Source organism: Heterodontus francisci, chromosome 13 (assembly GCF_036365525.1).
Source record: "Heterodontus francisci isolate sHetFra1 chromosome 13, sHetFra1.hap1, whole genome shotgun sequence".
Classification (NCBI taxonomy): domain Eukaryota; kingdom Metazoa; phylum Chordata; class Chondrichthyes; order Heterodontiformes; family Heterodontidae; genus Heterodontus; species Heterodontus francisci.
Window position 1 is genome coordinate 30,036,782 of NC_090383.1, and position 18,892 is coordinate 30,055,673.

The 18,892-nt window shown below is 47.3% G+C and overlaps 1 protein-coding gene across 5 annotated transcripts in view; it reads left to right on the forward strand.

The window, feature by feature from the left end:
• prkn (parkin RBR E3 ubiquitin protein ligase) overlaps positions 1-18,892 on the forward strand; it is a 1,503,655-nt gene that overhangs the window by 708,937 nt on the left and 775,826 nt on the right. The window lies entirely within an intron of this gene.

Below are 18,892 nucleotides of genomic sequence, written 5' to 3' on the forward strand. Positions count from 1 at the left end.
GATTTTGCCACGACTAAATCATATCTCTGTTTTGCCTTCCAAAGCCTACATGCATAAAGCAAATGCAGGACATCCATGAGGACAATTCTTCAGAGGACTTTATTCCTTCTGAGAGTGCACTGTGACAGAATGTACAGCTATGCACCAGTGCAGGTACTCACACTTCGGTGGCTCCACTTAGACATTCAGGTGGGTTTTCACCTGGTGATTCACACCTCACAAGTGAACAAGAGCAGACATTTGTGGCAGGGACAGCTGAGGAGAGTCTGCATTGGGGATACAATCCTCTCCATGCTCTGCTCAGCTCAATGCAGATTCTGAACCCCGAGGGCTATGATTGGGAAGGAGAATGCTAGAGCACATCAGCACCAAGTCAGGTAATGTGCCAAGCACATTCTCCACAGTAGTGGAGAGGGTGGAGGAGTCCAGCTCAATTGCTCCTGGATTGCTGGTCCAGGGAATTGCTAGAATGTCTATCATGGAGAGAGCGGTTACCTCCATGGAGGTGGAAATACGGTTTACAAGTGAGACCATGCAGGCTGTGCATACTTTGGATGTAACTTGTCTGCTGCCTATAACAGGACATTATGGCTTAGTTGTGGCCTTACAATGCATCACTGATTTTCACCAAGCTGGTCTGCATCAGATGGGTAGAAGTGATGTGGCGCTTGTGTCCTTGAGTACTGTTGGAGCTGTGCTTATCCAGGCAAGTGGGAAGTATTCCATCACACTCCTGAGTTGGGCTTTGTAAATAATGGATAGACTTTGGGGAGTCAGGAGGTGAGTTACTTACTGCAGAATACCTAGTCTCTGACCTGCTCAATATTTATGTGGCTGATCCAGTTAAGTTTCTGATCAGTGGTGACTCCCAGGATGTTGATATTGTGGTATTCAGGTATAGCAATGTTGCTGAATGGTGAGGGGAGCTGGTTAGACACTTTCCTGTTGTAGAAGGCCATTGCCTGGCACTAATGATACTTGCCACTTATCAGCCTAGGTCTAGCTGCATGCGGGCACTGAGTGCTTCAGTATTTGAGGAGTTTCAAATGGAACAAAACACTGTGCAATCATCAGTGAACAACCCCACTTCTGACCAGTGTTCCCATTAAATTGCATGGCTGTTTGTCCATGCAGCAGCCTGAAAGGTACTGCACAGACCTTCTTATAAGTAACATGTTTGCGCAGCTGTAAAAAAAAAATTAAAGGGATTGCGTACTGAAAACAACAGGTAACGCGAAACAACTGAATTTTAAAGGAAACGTTGCTTCTGATCTTATGATGGAGGGGACGCATTGATTAAGCAGCTGAAGATGGTGGGACGGGAAACTGTCCTGTGGAACTCCTACAGCAATGTCCTGGGGCTGAGATAATTAGCCTTCAACCACCACAAATGTCTTTCTTTGTGCTAGGTATGACCCCAGTCAGTGGAGAGTCCCCCGCTCCCGATTCCCATTGACTTCAATTTTACCTGGGATCTCTAATGCCACACTTGTTTAAATGCTGCCTTGATGTCAAAAGCAGTCACTCTCACCTCATCTCTGGAATTTAGCTCTGTTGTCCACGTTTGGACCAAGGCTGTAATGAAGTCTGGAGCTGAGTGATCCTGACGGAACCCAAACTGAGCTTCGGTGCGTAGGTTATTGGTGAATAAGTGCCACCTGATTGCACTGTTGCCGATATCTTCCATCACTTTGCTGATGATTGTGAGCAGACAGAGAGGGCAGTAATTGGCCTGGTTGGATTTGTCCTGCTTTTTGTGGACAGGCCATACTTGGGAAATTTTCCACTTTGTCAGGTAGATGCCAGTGTTGTAACAGTACTGGAACAGCTTGGTTAGAGGCATGGCTAGTTCTAGAGCACAAATCTTCAGCACTACAGCCAGTATGCTTTTGAGGCCCCTGGCGTTTGCTGTATCCAGTGCGCTCAGCTGTTTTCTTCATATCATGTGGAGTGAATTGAATTGGCTGTAAACTGGCATCTGTGATGCTGGGGACCTCAGGATGAGGTTGAAATGGATCATTCACTTGGCACTTCTGGCTGAAGATGGTTACAAACGCTTCCACCTTGTCTTTGCTCTCACGTACTGGGCTCTGCCATCATTGACGATGGGGATGTTTGTGGAGCCTCCACCTCCTGCTAGTTGTTTAATTGCCCACCACCACTCACGACTGGATGTGGCAAGGCTGCATAGCTTTGACCTTATCTGTTGTTTGTGGAATCCCTTAGCTCTGCCTATGGCTTGTTGCTTCCACTGTTTAGCAGGCATATGCTCCAGTGTTATAGTTTTGCCAAGTTGACTCCTCATTATTAGGAATGTCTGGTGCTGCTTCTGATATGCTCTGCTGCTTTCCTCATTGAACCAGGGTTGGTCCCCTGGTTTGATGCTAATGGTAGAGTGATGGATATGCTGTGCCATGAGGTTACACGTTGTGGTAGAATATAGCACCTCATGGATGCCCAGTTTTGAGCTGCTATATCTGTTCTGAAGCTATCCTATTTAGCACAGTAGTAGTGTCACACAACACTACGGAGGACAGCCTCAGTGTAAATAAGGTACTTTGTTTCTACAAGGACTGTACAGTGGTCACGCATGCTAATAGTGTCATGGAGAGAGTACAGATAGATTGGTGAGGACGAGTAGGTTTCTCCTTGTGTTGGTTCTCTCACCACCTGCCGCAGGCCCAGTCTGGCAGATATGTTCTTCAGGACTCGGCTAGCTTGGAGTAGTGTTGGTACCAAGCTACTCTTGATGATAGAAATTAAAGCACCCTACCTAGAGTACATTCTGTGCCCTTGCTACCCTAGGTACTTCATCCAAGTGGTGTTGAACATGGAGGAGTACTGACTCATCAGCTGAGGGAGGGCTGTAGGTGGTAATCAGCAGGAGGTTTCCTTGTTCATGTTTGATCTGATGCTATGAGTCTTTATGGAATCCAGAGACACTGTTGAGGACACTCAGGGCTACTCCCTCTCAACTGTATACTGACTGTGCTGCTACCTCTGGTGGGTTACCCAGGGATGGTGATAGGGGAGTCTGGGACTTTGGCTGAAAGGTATGATTCTGTGAGTATAATTATGTCAGGCTGTTCCTTGACTAGTCTATGGGACAACTCTCCCAATTTTGGCACATCCCCAGATGTTAGTGAGGAGAACTTTGCAGGGTCGACTGGGCAGGGTGTGCCATTGTCGTATCTGGTGTCTAGATTGATGCCTTGGTGATACATCTGTTTATTGGACATTTTCGTGGCAATTTAATACAACTAGGTGACTTGCTAGGCTATTTCAGAGGACAGTTAATTGAATTTAAACTCCCCAGCTGCCATGGTGGGATTTGAATTTATATCTCCAGAGCATTAGTCCAGGCTTCTGGATAACTAGTGCAGCAACATAACCACTTTGCTACCTTCCATAGGCTACTTTCAGCTTGAAGAGATATTCTGACTCAATGAAAGTAGAGACCTAGGGCAGAATTTTCCCAGGTTCAGGGTGAGCGTGATGGGCATGTCCCGGAAATTGATGTTGGGTCAGGATCCTGACGTAATCACGTCCTCCTCTGGCTTTCCTCAAGGGGATCATTGAATACGAATGGGGAATCTCCTAGGACCTATTGGGTAAGTAACTAAAAGGCTGCTGAGGTAGTTTGGAATCCAATTAGGAGCTGTTTTAGTCCTGAACCTAGATTTCACACCCATGGGGCTGGATCTTATTCTTCCCCAGGTGTCAGATTCCGTGGCGGGGGGGGCCTGAAGATGACTCCGGATGAAGCTTGTCACAGGCCTCGAAGCCGTGAGGGCCCAACCCGATCTTCCCGGTGGCGTTGAGGCTCCGTGGTGGTCCCCCCACCCCCCGTCGCTGGGTGATGGGACAACAATTAAAATATTCAAATCAATAAAATAAATGAATTAACATACACTTAAATGCAATCTTTTGGGCCCACCGCGATCTTCAGCGTGGCGGCCGGAACTCTTGTGCCTTCAAATCCCTGTCCGAGGAAAGGTGGCGCCACACTGTTGGGGAGGGGGGAGGAGGTAAGAATTTCAGTGTGGGGGCAGGAGGTCAAATAAATGTAAGTGTAGGGGATGATGGGAAGGGTTGAACTGTAAACTTTGTGCAGTTTGAGGGGAGTCAAGGTCAGATGTTAAAGGTAAGTGTTTTGGGGGCAAAGGGCAAATAGTTAATGTAATTGTTATTGGTGGGGGTGGGAAAGGGGCATTAGAAATTTATTTATTTAAGTCTGGGGGGGTCTGTCTTTAAAAGACTAAATTAGGCGGCAGGCTGGCTGCCCTTTAAAAATGGCACCAGTGCCAGCGAACAGGCAGCTGATGCCATTGCTGGGGACAGACAGCCTGCCCCCTCCACGAGATTGGGGGGGGGGGGGGGGGGTGGGGGGTGCTGTTGGCTGCCCTGGCTATTTAACTGAGCCGCCGTTCTTAAGATTGCGGTCGCTCTTTGGTATGCAGCCTGCACAGGCAGGCCGCCATTTTTTGAGCTCGCCTCTGAGATCAGCGGCGGGCTCCGAAAATCCAACCCATGGAATCTGTTTCCCAAGCTGTCATTCCTCACCAGGGTCAACAAGTCCAGTGACAAGCAGTGAAGACTTTGATCAGTTACACTGATGAGGTCCAGCTATAGCCATTGAGAGACTACTGTTCAAAGCACTTCTTCTCTCAGAGAGTGCTTTCACTGGTTGATAGGCGATTGCCAACTTGTTGGAAGTCACCTCACCTGTCTAGCACTTCACTCACCTCCAGCTGCACTTCCCCGATGCCAGTCTTCACCACAGCATGGGAGCAGCTTGTGCACCTCCAGCTTCCACCTCTGCTGATGGTCAAGGGCAGATGCCACACCACCGCCAACAACTCCAGCAGCAGCAGCAGGAGCAATATGAGCAGCAGCACCAGCTGCTGTCAGGAATAAGGGTGATGAACTTCGAGCATGGATCAGTACTTGGAGCTACGATGTTGTGGTCATTACGGAGACTTGGATATCACAGGGGCAGGAATGGATGTTGGATGTTCCGGGGTTTAGATGTTTCAAAAGGAATAGGGAGGGAGGTAAAAGAGGTGGGGGAGTGGCATTGCTAATCAGGGATAGCATCACAGCTGCAGAAAGGGAGGTCGTCGAGGAGGGTTTGTCTACTGAGTCAGTATGGGTGGAAGTCAGAAACAGGAAAGGAGCAGTCACTTTATTGGGAGTTTTCTATAGACCCCCCAATAGCAACAGAGACATGGAGGAACAGATTGGGAGGCAGATTTTGGAAAGGTGCAGAAGTAACAGGGTTGTTGTCATGGGTGACTTCAACTTCCCTAATATTGATTGGAACCTCCTTAGTGCAAATAGTTTGGATGGAGCAGATTTTGTCAGGTGTGTCCAGGAAGGTTTCCTGACTCAACATGTAGATAGGCCGACTAGAGGGGAGGCTATAATAAAAGCAAAATACTGCGGATGCTGGAAATCTGAAACAAAAACAAGAAATGCTGGAATCACTCAGCAGTGTTAGAGGGGAGGCTATGTTGGATTTGGTGCTTGGCAACGAACCAGGCCAGGTGGCAGATCTCTCGGTGGGAGAGCATTTCGGTGATAGTGATCACAACTCCCTGACCTTTACTATAGTCATGGAGAGGGATAGGAGCAGACGGGATGGGAAAATATTTAATTGGTGGAGGGGGAATTACAATGCTATTAGGCAGGAACTGGGGAGCTTAAATTGGGAACAGATGTTCTCAGGGAAATGCACAACAGAAATGTGGAGGTTGTTTAGGGAGCACTTGCTGTGACTGCTGGATAGGTTTGTCCCGATGAGGCAAGGAAGGGATGGTAGGGTGAAGGAACCTTGGATGACAAGAGATGTGGAACAGCTAGTCAAGAGGAAGAAGGAAACTTACTTAAGGTTGAGGAAGCAAGGATCAGACAGGGCTCTAGAGGGTTACAAGGTAGCCAGGAAGGAACTGAAGAATGGACTTAGGAGAGCTAGAAGGGGACATGAAAAAGTCTTGGCGGGTAGGATTAAGGAAAATCCCAAGGCGTTCTACACTTATGTGAGGAACAAGAGGATGGCCAGAGTGAGGGTAGGGCCGATCAGGGATAGTGGAGGGAACTTGTGCCTGGAGTCGGAGGAGGTAGGGGACATCCTTAATGAATACTTTGCTTCAGTATTCACTAGTGAGAGGGACCTTGTCGTTTGTGAGGACAGCGTGAAACAGGCTGATATGCTCGAACAGGTTGATGTTAAGAAGGAGGATGTGCTGGAAATTTTGAAAGACATGAGGATAGATAAGTCCCCGGGGCCAGATGGGATATACCCAAGGATATTAAGGGAAGCGAGGGAAGAGATTGCCGCGCCTTTGGCAATGATCTTTGCGTCCTCACTGTCCACTGGAGTAGTACCAGATGATTGGAGGGTGGCAAATGTTATTCCCTTGTTCAAGAAAGGGAATAGGGATAACCCTGGAAATTACAGACCAGTCAGTCCTACGTCGGTGGTGGGCAAATTATTGGAGAGGATTCTGAGAGACAGGATTTATGATTATTTGGAAAAGCATAGTTTGATTAGAGATAGTCAGCATGGCTTTGTGAGGGGCAGGTCATGCCTCACAAGCCTTATTGAATTCTTTGAGGATGTGACAAAACACATTGATGAAGGAAGAGCAGTGGATGTGGTGTATATGGATTTTAGCAAGGCGTTTGATAAGGTTCCCCATGGTAGGCTCATTCAGAAAGTAAGGAGGCATGGGATACAGGGAAATTTGGCTGTCTGGATACAGAATTGGCTGGCCCATAGAAGACAGAGGGTGGTAGTAGATGGAAAGTATTCAGCCTGGAGCTCGGTGACCAGTGGTGTTCCGCAGGGATCTGTTCTGGGACCTCTGCTCTTTGTGATTTTTATAAATGACTTGGATGAGGAAGTGGAAGGCTGGGTTAGTAAGTTTGCCGATGACACAAAGGTTGCTGGAGTTGTGGATAGTGTGGAGGGCTGTTGTAGGTTGCAACAGGAATTTGACAGGATGCAGAGCTGGGCTGAGAAGTGGCAGATGGAGTTCAACCTAGAAAAGTGTGAAGTGATTCATTTTGGAAGGTCGAATTTGAATGCAGAATACAGGCTTAAAGACAGGATTCTTGGTAGTGTGGAGGAACAGAGGGATCTTGGGGTCCACGTCCATAGATCCCTCAAAGTTGCCACCCAAGTTGATAGGGTTGTTAAGAAGGCGTATGGGGTGTTGGCTTTCATTAACAGAGGGATTGAGTTTAAGAGCTGCGAGGTTATGCTGCAGCTCTATAAAGCCCTGGTTAGACCACACTTGGAATATTGTGTTCAGTTCTGGTCGCCTCATTATAGGAAGGATGTGGAAGCTTTAGAGAGGGTGCAGAGGAGATTTACCAGGATGCTGCCTGGACTGGAGGGCATGTCTTATGAAGAAAGGTTGAGGGAGCTAGGGCTTTTCTCATTGGAGCGAAGAAGGATGAGAGGTGACTTGTTAGAGGTGTACAAGATGATGAGAGGCATAGATAGAGTGGATAGTCAGAGACTTTTTCCCAAGGCAGAAAGGGCTATCACCAGGGGGCATAATTTTAAGGTGATTGGAGGAAGGTTTAGGGGAGATGTCAGAGGTAGGTTCTTTACACAGAGAGTGGTGGGTGCGTGGAATGCACACCCAGCGGTGGTAGTAGCAGATACATTAGGGACATTGAAGCGACTCTTGGATAGGTGCATGGATGATAATAGAATGAAGGGTATGTAGGTAGTTTGATCTTAGAGTAGGTTAAAGGCTCGGCACAACATCGTGGGCCAAAAGGCCTGTACTGTGCTGTACTGTTCTATGTTTTATGTTCTATGTTCTCATCAGCCACATGCCCCTCCACAGGGCAGAGGGGATGGGCACCGAGATTCAGCTGGAAATAGGTGAGACCTCCAACATAGGGTCTACAGGCAGACGATCAGCTCCGTCAACTTATCTGAGTACCAGTGCCTCAGGAAGCTCAGGATGTCACGGCAGGTGGCTGCTGACATCTTCAGATTCCTGGAATGAGACCCCCTTCCTAGTGGAGCAGGTGGGCACTCATTGGCAATGGCCAATAAGACATCTGTCACTGGAGGAAAACCATCACCCTCCGCCCCACCCCCCATGCCCCCAAGTCTCCACCTCTCACTAAGTTGTGTACTTTCTTCTCTGCTTTCTCTTCATACAAGAGAGGCATGAGTGGTTGTGATGGCTTGCGTGGAGGCAAGGGAACAACACCATTTGTGAAGGGTGATTGAGAGGCATGGGTGCAAGAGGGCAATAGGCTGAGAGTGAGTGTGAATGTTGGCTGCCCAGATGGGTATGTAAGGTGTCTGGATAGTGAGGAATTTGTGAAGCTGCAAGGTATGTTGACCTGAGTTATGCTGTGCAGGACAATGCTAGGCAAGTCAGAGTGTGGAGCTTGGCACCTATAAGTGTCATGCCGCTCACCTGTTATGCCCGCCTGAGGTCTTTAATCCTCCTTGTGCACTGTCTCTAAGTTGGAGGGAGCACACTCCAGCAGCTGACTTCCTCAACCACTTCCATCCATGTCTACTTGGTTGGAGAGGTTGTCCTCTTCCCCCTGTCCTTGGTAGAGCTCACCTCACTGCAGCCTCTCAGATTCTGCAGTAGGAGCTCGAGGTAACAGTGAGAGACCTGGGGAGCAGCCTTCACAGATCTCCTCTCCATTCTTGTAGTTGCTGCAGCCTGAAAAATTCAAGTGGACTGATGATCTTTTCTTCCACATGCTGTGGGTAAATATAAATTTAATTATAAATCCTTCCTTTGACATATTGGACACATCATCCCACTCACCCTCCCCAATTGGTTGGTAAGCCCGGAGGTGGGATGATATTCGGTTTGCTAATGGTAAAGAGTAACTGGCGGGTGCACCATTCGGAGTCAGATTCCAGACCCGAAAATGGTCCCTGCCAGAATGGTAAGATTCTGCACCTCGTTTCAGGAAAATCATTTTTCAGTTTTTTCCTCGTCAACAATATTATTGATTATCAACTAGTATTTTTTAAATCATTGTTTCATACTGCTACTTCTCTTTGGTTCAGTACCCCACTCAGTAGCCTTCCTTGACTGTCAAGTGAGGAACTAATATGAGAAAAATATCACTGTCAGACATTATGCTGCAATGTTAAAATCTGTTAAATATTAAATAAGTAGTCATGGAGCTAGAAAAAAAAACTGGTTCAATGACAAATTATGAGTTTCCTTTGACATAGCCATGGAAGTCTGTTTCTGCTATTTTCTACTCAATCCTTTGGTCATGAACATGCAAATGTACAAAAATGATGAGTCGAAAAAGACCAGCTGATCTATGAAGCCTGCTCCATACACACAATAGTTGGAGCCTTCTGACAAGACACTTTGCATCCACCTGCAACCATGTACTCTCCTCAGAGAGGAATAGCCCAGGCCAATAAGGGAAAAAATGCTCTGGAAATTTCCTCTCTGAGAACCTTAGACAACTCGAACCAGTCCAGGAGATCACTTGAACCAAGTGTTATCTGTTCAACCACTTACCTTCCATCTGATGGATTGCTTGGCAGCATGGTTTTGACTGGATTGGGTTTTGACCTTAACATAGTGTGATGGCAATCAACAGTAGTGTTCAGTGTTATTGATTAAAATCACTACTTTAATTAGAAAGAGTGCTTTTACTAATAACACAGCACAAGATACTTTTTTGCTTCAACCATTGTTAGTTCTAGTGTTAATTTACCAAGCTGTGGCTAATCTTCCTAATGTCAGGGCCGCATGAAAATCATGCAATCCTTCAACAAGCAGACCTCGCTACAATGTAACAGCTGCTGCCTGAGAAAGAAAATTAAGGAGGAGGTCTTATCCTCTACCATAGTTTATTGGCACTCAGGTCTACTGATCTGAACGATATACGGTTAGATGTACAGTTTGACAAAGCAAACTAAAGAGAACTGATTTCAGTGCTAACGATTGAGTATTTAGAATTAGCAGTGAGCACAGCTGTGTTGCCAACTGAGAAGTGTGCATTGCCCTCAATATCTACACACTAAATCTCCAATTAGAACAGTTTCCATGTCCAAAGGGGTTTGTGGGTATTTTTTTTCATGAGATGAGGGCATCGCTGGTAAAGCCAGCATTTGTTGCCCATCCCAAATTGCCCATGAGAAGATGGTGGTGATTTGCTGTCTTGAACCACTGCAGTCCATCTGGTGCAGGTGCATCCACAGTGCTGTTAGGAGGGGAATTCCAGGATTTTGACCCAACATGAGTGAAGGAACGCTGATATATTTCCAAATCAGGATGGTGTGTGACTTGGAGGGGAACTTGCAGGTGGTGATGTTCCCATGCGTCTGCTGTCCTTGTCCTTCTAGGTGGAAGAGGTCTCAGGTTTGGAAGGTGCTGTCCAAGGAGGCGGAGTGAATTGCTGCAGTGCATCTTGTATATGGTACACGCTATTGCCGCTGCCGTTGTGCATCGGTGGTGGAGGGAGTGAATATTTAAGGTTATGGATGGGGTGCCGATCAAGTGGACTGCTTTGTCCTGGATGGTGTCGAGCTTCCTGAGTGTTGTTGGAGCTGCACTCATTCAGGCAAGTGGAGAGTATTCCATCACACTCCTGACTTGTGCCTTGCAGATGGTGGACAGACTTCGGGGACTCAGGAGGTGGGTTACTCACTGCAGAATTCCCAGCCTCTGACCTGCCCTTGTAGCCACAGTATTTATGTGGCTGCACCAGTTCAGGTTCTGATCAATGGTAACCCCCAGGATGTTGATAATGGGGGATTCAGTGATAGTAATGCCATTGAATGTCAAGGGGAGATAGTTAGATTCTCTCTTATTGGAGATGATCATTACCTGGCACTTGTATGGCACAAATATTACTTGCCATTTCTCAGCTCAAGCCTGAATGTTGTCCAGGTCTTGCTGCATATGGACACGGACTGCTCAAGTGTCTGAGGAGTTGTGAATGGTACTGAACACCGTAAAATCATCAGCAAACATGCCCACTTCTGACCTTATGATGGAGAGAAGGTCCTTGATTAAGCAACTAAAGATGATTGGGCTAGGACACTACCATGAGGAACTCTTGCAGCAATGTCCTGGGGCTGAGATGATTGGAATCCAAACAATCACAACCATCTTCCTTTGTGTTAGGTATGACTCCAAACAGTGGAGAGTTTTCCCTTTGATTTCCATTGACTTCATTGGCTCCTTGATGCCATACTCAGACAAATGCTGCCTTGATATCCAGGGCAAACACTCTCACCTCACCTCTTGAATTCAGCTCTTTTGTCCATATTTGGACTATGGCTGTAATGAGGTCAGGAGCTGAGTGGCCCTTGCAAAACCCAACTGAGCATCAGTGAGCAGCTTATTGCTGTTTAAGTGATGCTTGACAGCATTGTCGACGACACCTTCCATCACTTTGCTGATGATCAAGAGTAGTCTGAATTAGGAATTGGCCAGATTGGATTTGTCCTGCTTTTTGTGGATAGGACATACCTGGGTAATCTTCCACATTGTTGGGTAGATGCCAGTGTTGTAGCTGTAATGGAACAGGGGCACAGCTAGTTCTGCAGCACAAGTCTTCAGTACTATAGCCAGGATATTGTGAGGACCCATAGCCTTTGCAGTATCCAGTGCCTTCAGCCATTTCTTGATATCACGTGGAGTGAATTGGATTGGCTAAAGATTGGAATCTGTGATGCTGGGGATCCATTCTGTGCCCTTGCCACCCTCAGTGCTTCTTCCAAGTGGTGTTCAACATGGAGGAGTACTGATTCATCAGCTGAGGGAGGGCTAAGGTGATGATCAGCAGGAGGTTTCCATGCCCATGCTTGACCTGATGCCATGAGACGTTGTGGGGTCTGGAATCAATGTTGAGGACTCCCAGGCCCAGATATCCGTAAGGTTTACTTTGCAGGGTCGACAGGGCTGGGTTTGCTATTGTTGTTTCCATTGCCTAGGCAAATGCTGGGGGTTCCGTCCAGTTTTATTCCCATATATACTCTGACATTTGGTCAATTTGAGTATTGATCTGTGCTGAGCAGATTGATCCAAATCAGGGCAGGGGCTGTGACACTGCATTTGGCCTCAGAACCCCATGTTTAGGGAGGTGAATCAAAATAGCTGAAGCTTCCTAATCCCAATCATTGATTAATGACCCTTGCTGGAAAGTACTCGTATGTGGATGTTGTGCGGCTAAATTATCAAAATGCCACTCGGATAATAAAATGACATTGCAGAATTAGTGGAAATTACAATAGGGTCATTTCAATAATGGGCAGCTGATCCACACTGCCAATTTTACACCCAGGCAGCAAGTTGAAAATCAACCATCCAGTGCAGTCAGAATCAGGCTGAACTGTGACATTGTCCAGAGGCACACAGTTGCATAACCAGCTTACTCACATGTGAAGAATTGCTATACAGCTGAGTTACCAGAAGACTATCTACAGTTGTGGAACCATTGGCTTCAAAATCATTTTAAGGAATCAGGAAAATACTTGAAAACAAGAATAGAGAAATACATGTGCAAATGGTAGGGAAATGGAATTAGAATAGACAACTCCAGTCAAAGAGTCAGCATATAATATAGTCTGGAATTTCAGTGTAGCTCTTTTACTGTGATCCCATTACACCACTTAAAGAAGAGCAGGGAAGACTTCCAATGTCCTGGACAACATTTATCCCTCAATCACACCAAAAAAAAAAGATTATCTGGTCATTTATCTCATTGCTATTTTTGGGACCTTGCTGTGTGCAAATTAGCTGCTGTTTTTGCCTACATTGCAGCAGTTCCCTTTAAACTGCATAGATGCACAGCTGCACAGCAATCTGGAATGTACCACACAGGAAACAAACAGGCCATACACAAGCAACATCCCCTTTAAGATGCATGCATGTGTGGCCACACAGAATCACAGAATTGTTACAGTGCAGGAGGCCGCCATTCGGCCCATCATGTTTGCACCGGCTCTCCGAATGAGGAATTCACCTAATGCAATTTCCCTGCCTTCTCCCCGTAACTCTGCACATTCTTTTCAAATAACAGTCTAATTCCCTTTTACAGGTCTCGACTGAACCACACATCAATCTTACAGAGACTGCGCAGTGCAACAAGCAGTCCATGCATAGCAAACAGAAATTAGAGGGAGCATTGCTCCACATTAAAAGTATTTAATTGATTTTGATGTGCATTGAATCCTGAGGTCATGAAAGCTGCTATATCAATGCAAGTTCTTTCTTTTTGTAATGGTATGGCACAGCAGATTGAAAGGTGGGTGACTTACTTCCAGGCTTCATGAGTGCCAGTACACTACTGAAACCAGCCACCAGCCACAGGCAATATGAAACTGCATTGTCACTCATTATAGAAGCATTGCTGCCTTCCGGAGGATTAGTTTTGTTTGTATGCTACCCAATTGTGTGAGCCTGTTGTAGAAGTTTAAAAGAGAAAGGAAAATTAACACTGCTCTTATTGATCACTAAAGACTTACCATTCCTGATTTTGCTGTTTTCCTTTTCATACTGTCAAGCTCTGGGTATCTGGACTAGAAATATAAGGGTCATTAATTTAGTCACTGTTACAAATTCAGGCCCTGCCCCAGATACCTTCTCAGCTTCACTGATGTCCGCTGCTTCTGTGACATAGGCTTCTGCTAGATCCATTTACTGTTCAAAAACAACATAGTGGAGGTTATTTCTAGTATTTCTGGTCTTGTCACAAAATTTACTCATGCCACTGTTATGCAGCCAGGTGACAACTATATGTGAGACACAAGGGGCTGAATTTTAAGGGAACAATATGGATGGGCATGGAGGTGTGGGAGGACATAAAATCAGGACGGAACATATTGGACAGGAGTTCTGACGTTGTGCCGTCCCATCCTGATTTTGTCCATGGCAGCAAACATGGATGGCAGAGGCCTGACGGTGATGCGGTGGACAGGTATTTAAACCAGTTAAATGGTCAATTGAAAGCAATTTTTTTTGTATTGTATGCAATTTTATAAACGGCACATGGGTCTCATGGGGCTTCAGAGTCAAGGCGACATCGATGTGGCAGATCATGCCTACCTGAACAGGAGGCTATTGGAAGGGCAAACATCGGGGGCCTGGAAGGGCCATGAAGGGAGGGCTGAGCTTTGCGTGTCAGGAGTGAGGCGTAGGTTGGCTGCGCTGCAGGGGTGCTTATTTAATTGGGAAACAGTCAAGTGACACTTAGGCAAAGATCACAAGTGTGGGCATCGTGGGGACACTGGCAGATGAAGACTGCCTTTAAGGGAGAGGTCACTTATCATGGGTCTCATTCACCCAGGCTTCAGGAACCCAGTTGAAGACGAAGTGCACCTAAGTGGGAGGGAGAGTCAGGCACCCACAGCAGCACCGCAACGGACTTTGAGCCCATAGGAGGGACCTCAGCAGCCTCTGGACGTGGCAGAAGGGCAAAGAGAAGGAGGTGGCCGGTGCAGAAGGAGGTACCCTCCAGGAAGAGTGGTCAAGGTTCAACTACCTGACTGTCCTGACAGGCAGTGCCAACAAAGACTATGGCTTTCCAGGGAGGCCATCACTGACCTGTGTGCAATGATGCATGATGAGCTGTGCCCTAGGGGACCGAGTGGCAATCCAATGCCAGTGGCCCTGAAGTTTACCGTAGCATTGAACGTCTATGACACCGATCATTCCAGGGATCCACAAGGATCTGTGGCACATCAGTGCATCAAGGAGGTCACCAATGCCCTGTTCAGGAGGGCTAGAGATTATGTGCACTTCCACACGGATCCCATCTCACAAGCAGAGTGGGCAATTGAGTTTAGGGCCATCGCTGGCTTCCCAGGTGCAGGGTGTTATCGACTGCATGCATGTGGCCATCAAGGCTCTGGAACACCAGCCAATGGCCTTCATCAACAGGAAGGGCTTCCATTGCATCAATGTACAACTGGTGTGTAACCACCGTAAACGGATCCTGCAGGTCTGCGCACGCTTTCCAGAAAGCTGCCACAATGTCTACATTTTGAGGTAATCCCAGGTGCCTGAACCTTTCCGGCCTCCCTCCAGCCTTCAGGGATGGATCCTTGGAGACAAGGGCTACCCATTGAGGACATGCCTGTTGACGCCTATGAGGAACCCACTCATGGATGCTGTGGAGATGTACAATGCCTGCCATGGGACAACACGAGCTGGTCACTGATCTGCTGAAGATGAGATTCAGGTGGCTAGACTGGTCCGGGGGAGTCCTGCAGTGTAAGAGCATCTCCCTCATCATGCTGATTTCCTGTAGAACTTTACCCTACAGGGGCATAAGCCAAAGAGCAATGAGGAGAGTGAGGAATGGACTGCCTCCTCAGACAATGAGGATGTGGAATGGGAAGATGGGATGCTAGGCTAAATGAAGAACCACAGGGGCAACAGGACATTGGGTATGAGAGACGTGCAAAAGACGCTCGCGATGCCCTTATACATTCGCATTTCATTTGATTCTTTATGGCCCTTGTAACTTATCCAATAAAGATGTTTTTTTATGCAGTCATCTTTCACCATTCCTCCTTTAATGATGCATTGTCTTATTGAACATTCGTGCATAGCTGATCTGGTGAAGTTCTAGAGTTGAGACCTCGCAGCATCCGTGATTGCTTCCAGATTCTTACTGGAGGCTGGGATGCAGTGAAAGGTCAAGCCTTTGATGGAAGAAAAAAGGAGGGAGTCCATACCTAGCAGTAAAGATTTATTTACAATAATAATGGAGGTGAACAGTGTAATGATAGACACAAGCCCACCTGTGAAAACCCAGTGATTCTAAGTTCACTTCTTAATTCGCTAACATGAACTCCTATGTGGTGCTGCATAGTCAGCTGAGGTAGAGGCTGCCTACTGACCTTGGTGCCCCGTGGCTATAGATTACCTTAGCGGCTGTCCTCCAGATGCCTTGGGCCTGGAGAACCCAGGCATAAAGTGGGCCTCCTGCAAAAAAACAGTACTGCCCTTTTTGGCTGGGCTGTTGGATGAACTGATGACACTGGCAGGGGGCAGAGGAGCTGCTGCCCATGCCAGGATCACCCTGAGAGGAGCTCCCAGCTGCGGGTGGCATGCACCCCTCCTTCCTATCAAGGCAGACTTCTGCCTCCCTGCTGACCTGAGAGGGCAGAGGACCTGGTGGTGACCCGAGGTTTCCTGTCCCCCACTGCTGTCTTGTGCCCATGGTCAGGATGAAGGTGTGGAGGTCTGCACAATTATGTTGCTGCACCTTTCACTAAAGCTCCAGAATTTCTCGTTACTGCTGAAACCAGAAGCACATCATGAGCTTGGGTCTCAGCATGGGCCTGGCCTCCCACAGTCCTCTAACTGTCAGAGATATGGGCTGTCACCGCCTCCTTCAGCTGCTTGGTGTATGTGTTGTGCTGACCAGATTCTATGCCCAGATCTAAACTCGCCCAAACTCAGCGAGGTGCAATTATCTCCACTGGTGGAGGGTGGATGAGTATGAGGTGCCGATGGGCCCTCTGAGGCTCTTTCCACCCCCTCAGAGGTGGCAGGATTGCAGTACTTTCCACTGGTGTCCAACTTGGCACAGCTTGACCAGCATGACAGAACAAAAACATGGCCTGCCATCCCTCCATTGCAATGGCCTGCCATCCCTCCATTGCAGACACCCCTACAATGCAGACCCTTTGTACACTGGAAGCCTGATGAGCAGCCTGGCTCCATCGTTGCAGATACAGCGTTGTTATGACCAGGTGAGGAAGGGGTCTCTGTCTCCCTTTTCACTGCTTCTCTGGTTTGGCCGCAACAGGGTTTGTTCTTTTAACACAGTGATTTAACTTACCACCTCAGTGAGCACTTGCTCCTGCTCCTCTAATTATAATAGTAAATGAACCAATCAGACAGGTTTATTTGAGTTTAAACACGAAAGATGTAAGTTTAATAAGCTTATCACTCTAAACTGGTTAAAATTACTAAAATACATGACGCAGCCATGCTCACATTCATACGAGAGGCACACACACACACACAAATAGATTACAGAAGGGAAAACAGCATTAGGAGGTTGAAGTAAAGTACATAATAAACAGAATTTAAATACTGAGTCTCAGTGTCCTTAGTTGAAGTTAAAGTCCTGAAGTCCTTGCTGGGTCACGTGCACAATTCGGGCTTGCTTCTCTGGTTCCCGAAGGTAGAAGAGGCACTTTATCTGTGTCCTCTTTGTTGTTGACTTTGAGGATCTGTAGATTTAAGGCTTAGTTGCAGCCGAGGCTTCCCTGGGACTTGGCCAGGGAGAGAGAGAGAGAGAGAGAGAGGAGACGTTCTTTCCTGGAGCTCAGTTACTGTCTTTCTGAGGCACAATTCACAAACTCGCAGGTACACAGGCAGTCATGTCATTTGTTTGAAACAGCACCTTCTGGAATGATCTTTGAAGTTCAAAGCTGTTCAGACATACTTGATGGGGGGGCGGGGGGGTGGTTGGCTTTTTCAAAGTCAATGGTTGTTGATGGCTTTTGACTATCAACATTGACAAAACCACTCTAGGTAATTTAATCAGAAAGCACCCCCGTTGTTCTGTCTCCAGTCAGCCTTTGTCTTTTCATGTGCAAATTCGTGCATGGCCTATTTAGCTGCTCTGTTCCACCTTATAAAAGTTATTTGTAATAATGTCCAGTAAAGGTCTCAGGCAAAGTTCCATATGACAAAATTAATATTTCCATTTGGCATGTGGAGTTTCCATTATTGTTGTGTCCCATGTAGACCCTATTTACTATCTTGCGAGGGTGCCCTTGTCTCTCCGTCTGCAAATCTCCTTCCATACTGCAGTCTGGAAAGCTCCTCCTTCTCCATCAGCAGAATGACATGCAGCAAAGATAGCCCACCTCTGGTCTTTGCCCGCTCCCTGCAGACAGAGAGAAGGGGGCTGTTGGACCACCAGCGGCATCAATCGCTACACATAGGCTTCTGGCAGTGTGGTTGCCACTGATCGGGGCACACTGATACCACTTGCATGTGTTCAATTCTTCGGGATTGTGCGAGATTCAAACATGACAGGGGGCTTGCTTTCAGGGCCACCGTGACGGGCCGCTGACAGACATGTTTCATCCACTATCCCTTTGCCCACGTCTCGGGGGTGGATCACTCTCGTCCCAATGCAACATCCTACTTTGCCAGATGCAATGCCCAAGTGGATGAATGAATTAAATGATATTCACTTTTGCAGCCTGGATGAGGTCATTGAGCCACTTGCGACACTGTGTTCACGTGCGTGGGGTTACACCATGACTGCTTATCTCTTCAGTGATCCAGAGCCAGGCCTGCTTAGTTTGGTTCGCCGGTCTCCTCCTCCCATCCCTTGGAAATAAGATATCCCTCCTATCCCTGACAGCCTGTAGTAGCACCTAAAGGGAGGCATCAGGAAAGCACGGGGCCTCAAGGGGTTTCCTGTCAGCCATCTCCAATCATGCGATGTCACCTCCTCCTTTTCCAGGTCTTCCCAATGCAGAGTTCAACGCAGGGCTGGCAGCCCTTTAAAAATTGCACCAGACCCTGCAGAGGCGTTACCTGACGCCTTGCTCCCCACCTCCACACCCGACTCCAACCAGGCAATTGGTCAGCTTTCATGGCTCATTAGTCTTAATTGGCAGACTGCTGCTGAATCACATGCGGCCGGCTGCTCCATTCTCCCATGTGCCTTGCGCCAGATTCTGTGGGCAATGATGGGACTGACGTTCAAAACATCAAATTCAGCCAAGGTTTTATTCATTCACAGGTTGTGGGCGTGCTGCCAAGGCCAGCATTTATTGTCCATCCCTAATTGTGCTTGAGAAGGTGGTGGTGACCCACCTTCTTGAATACAATGAGTAGCCTGCTAGGCCATTTCAGAGGACAGGTAAGAGTCAAGCACATTGCTC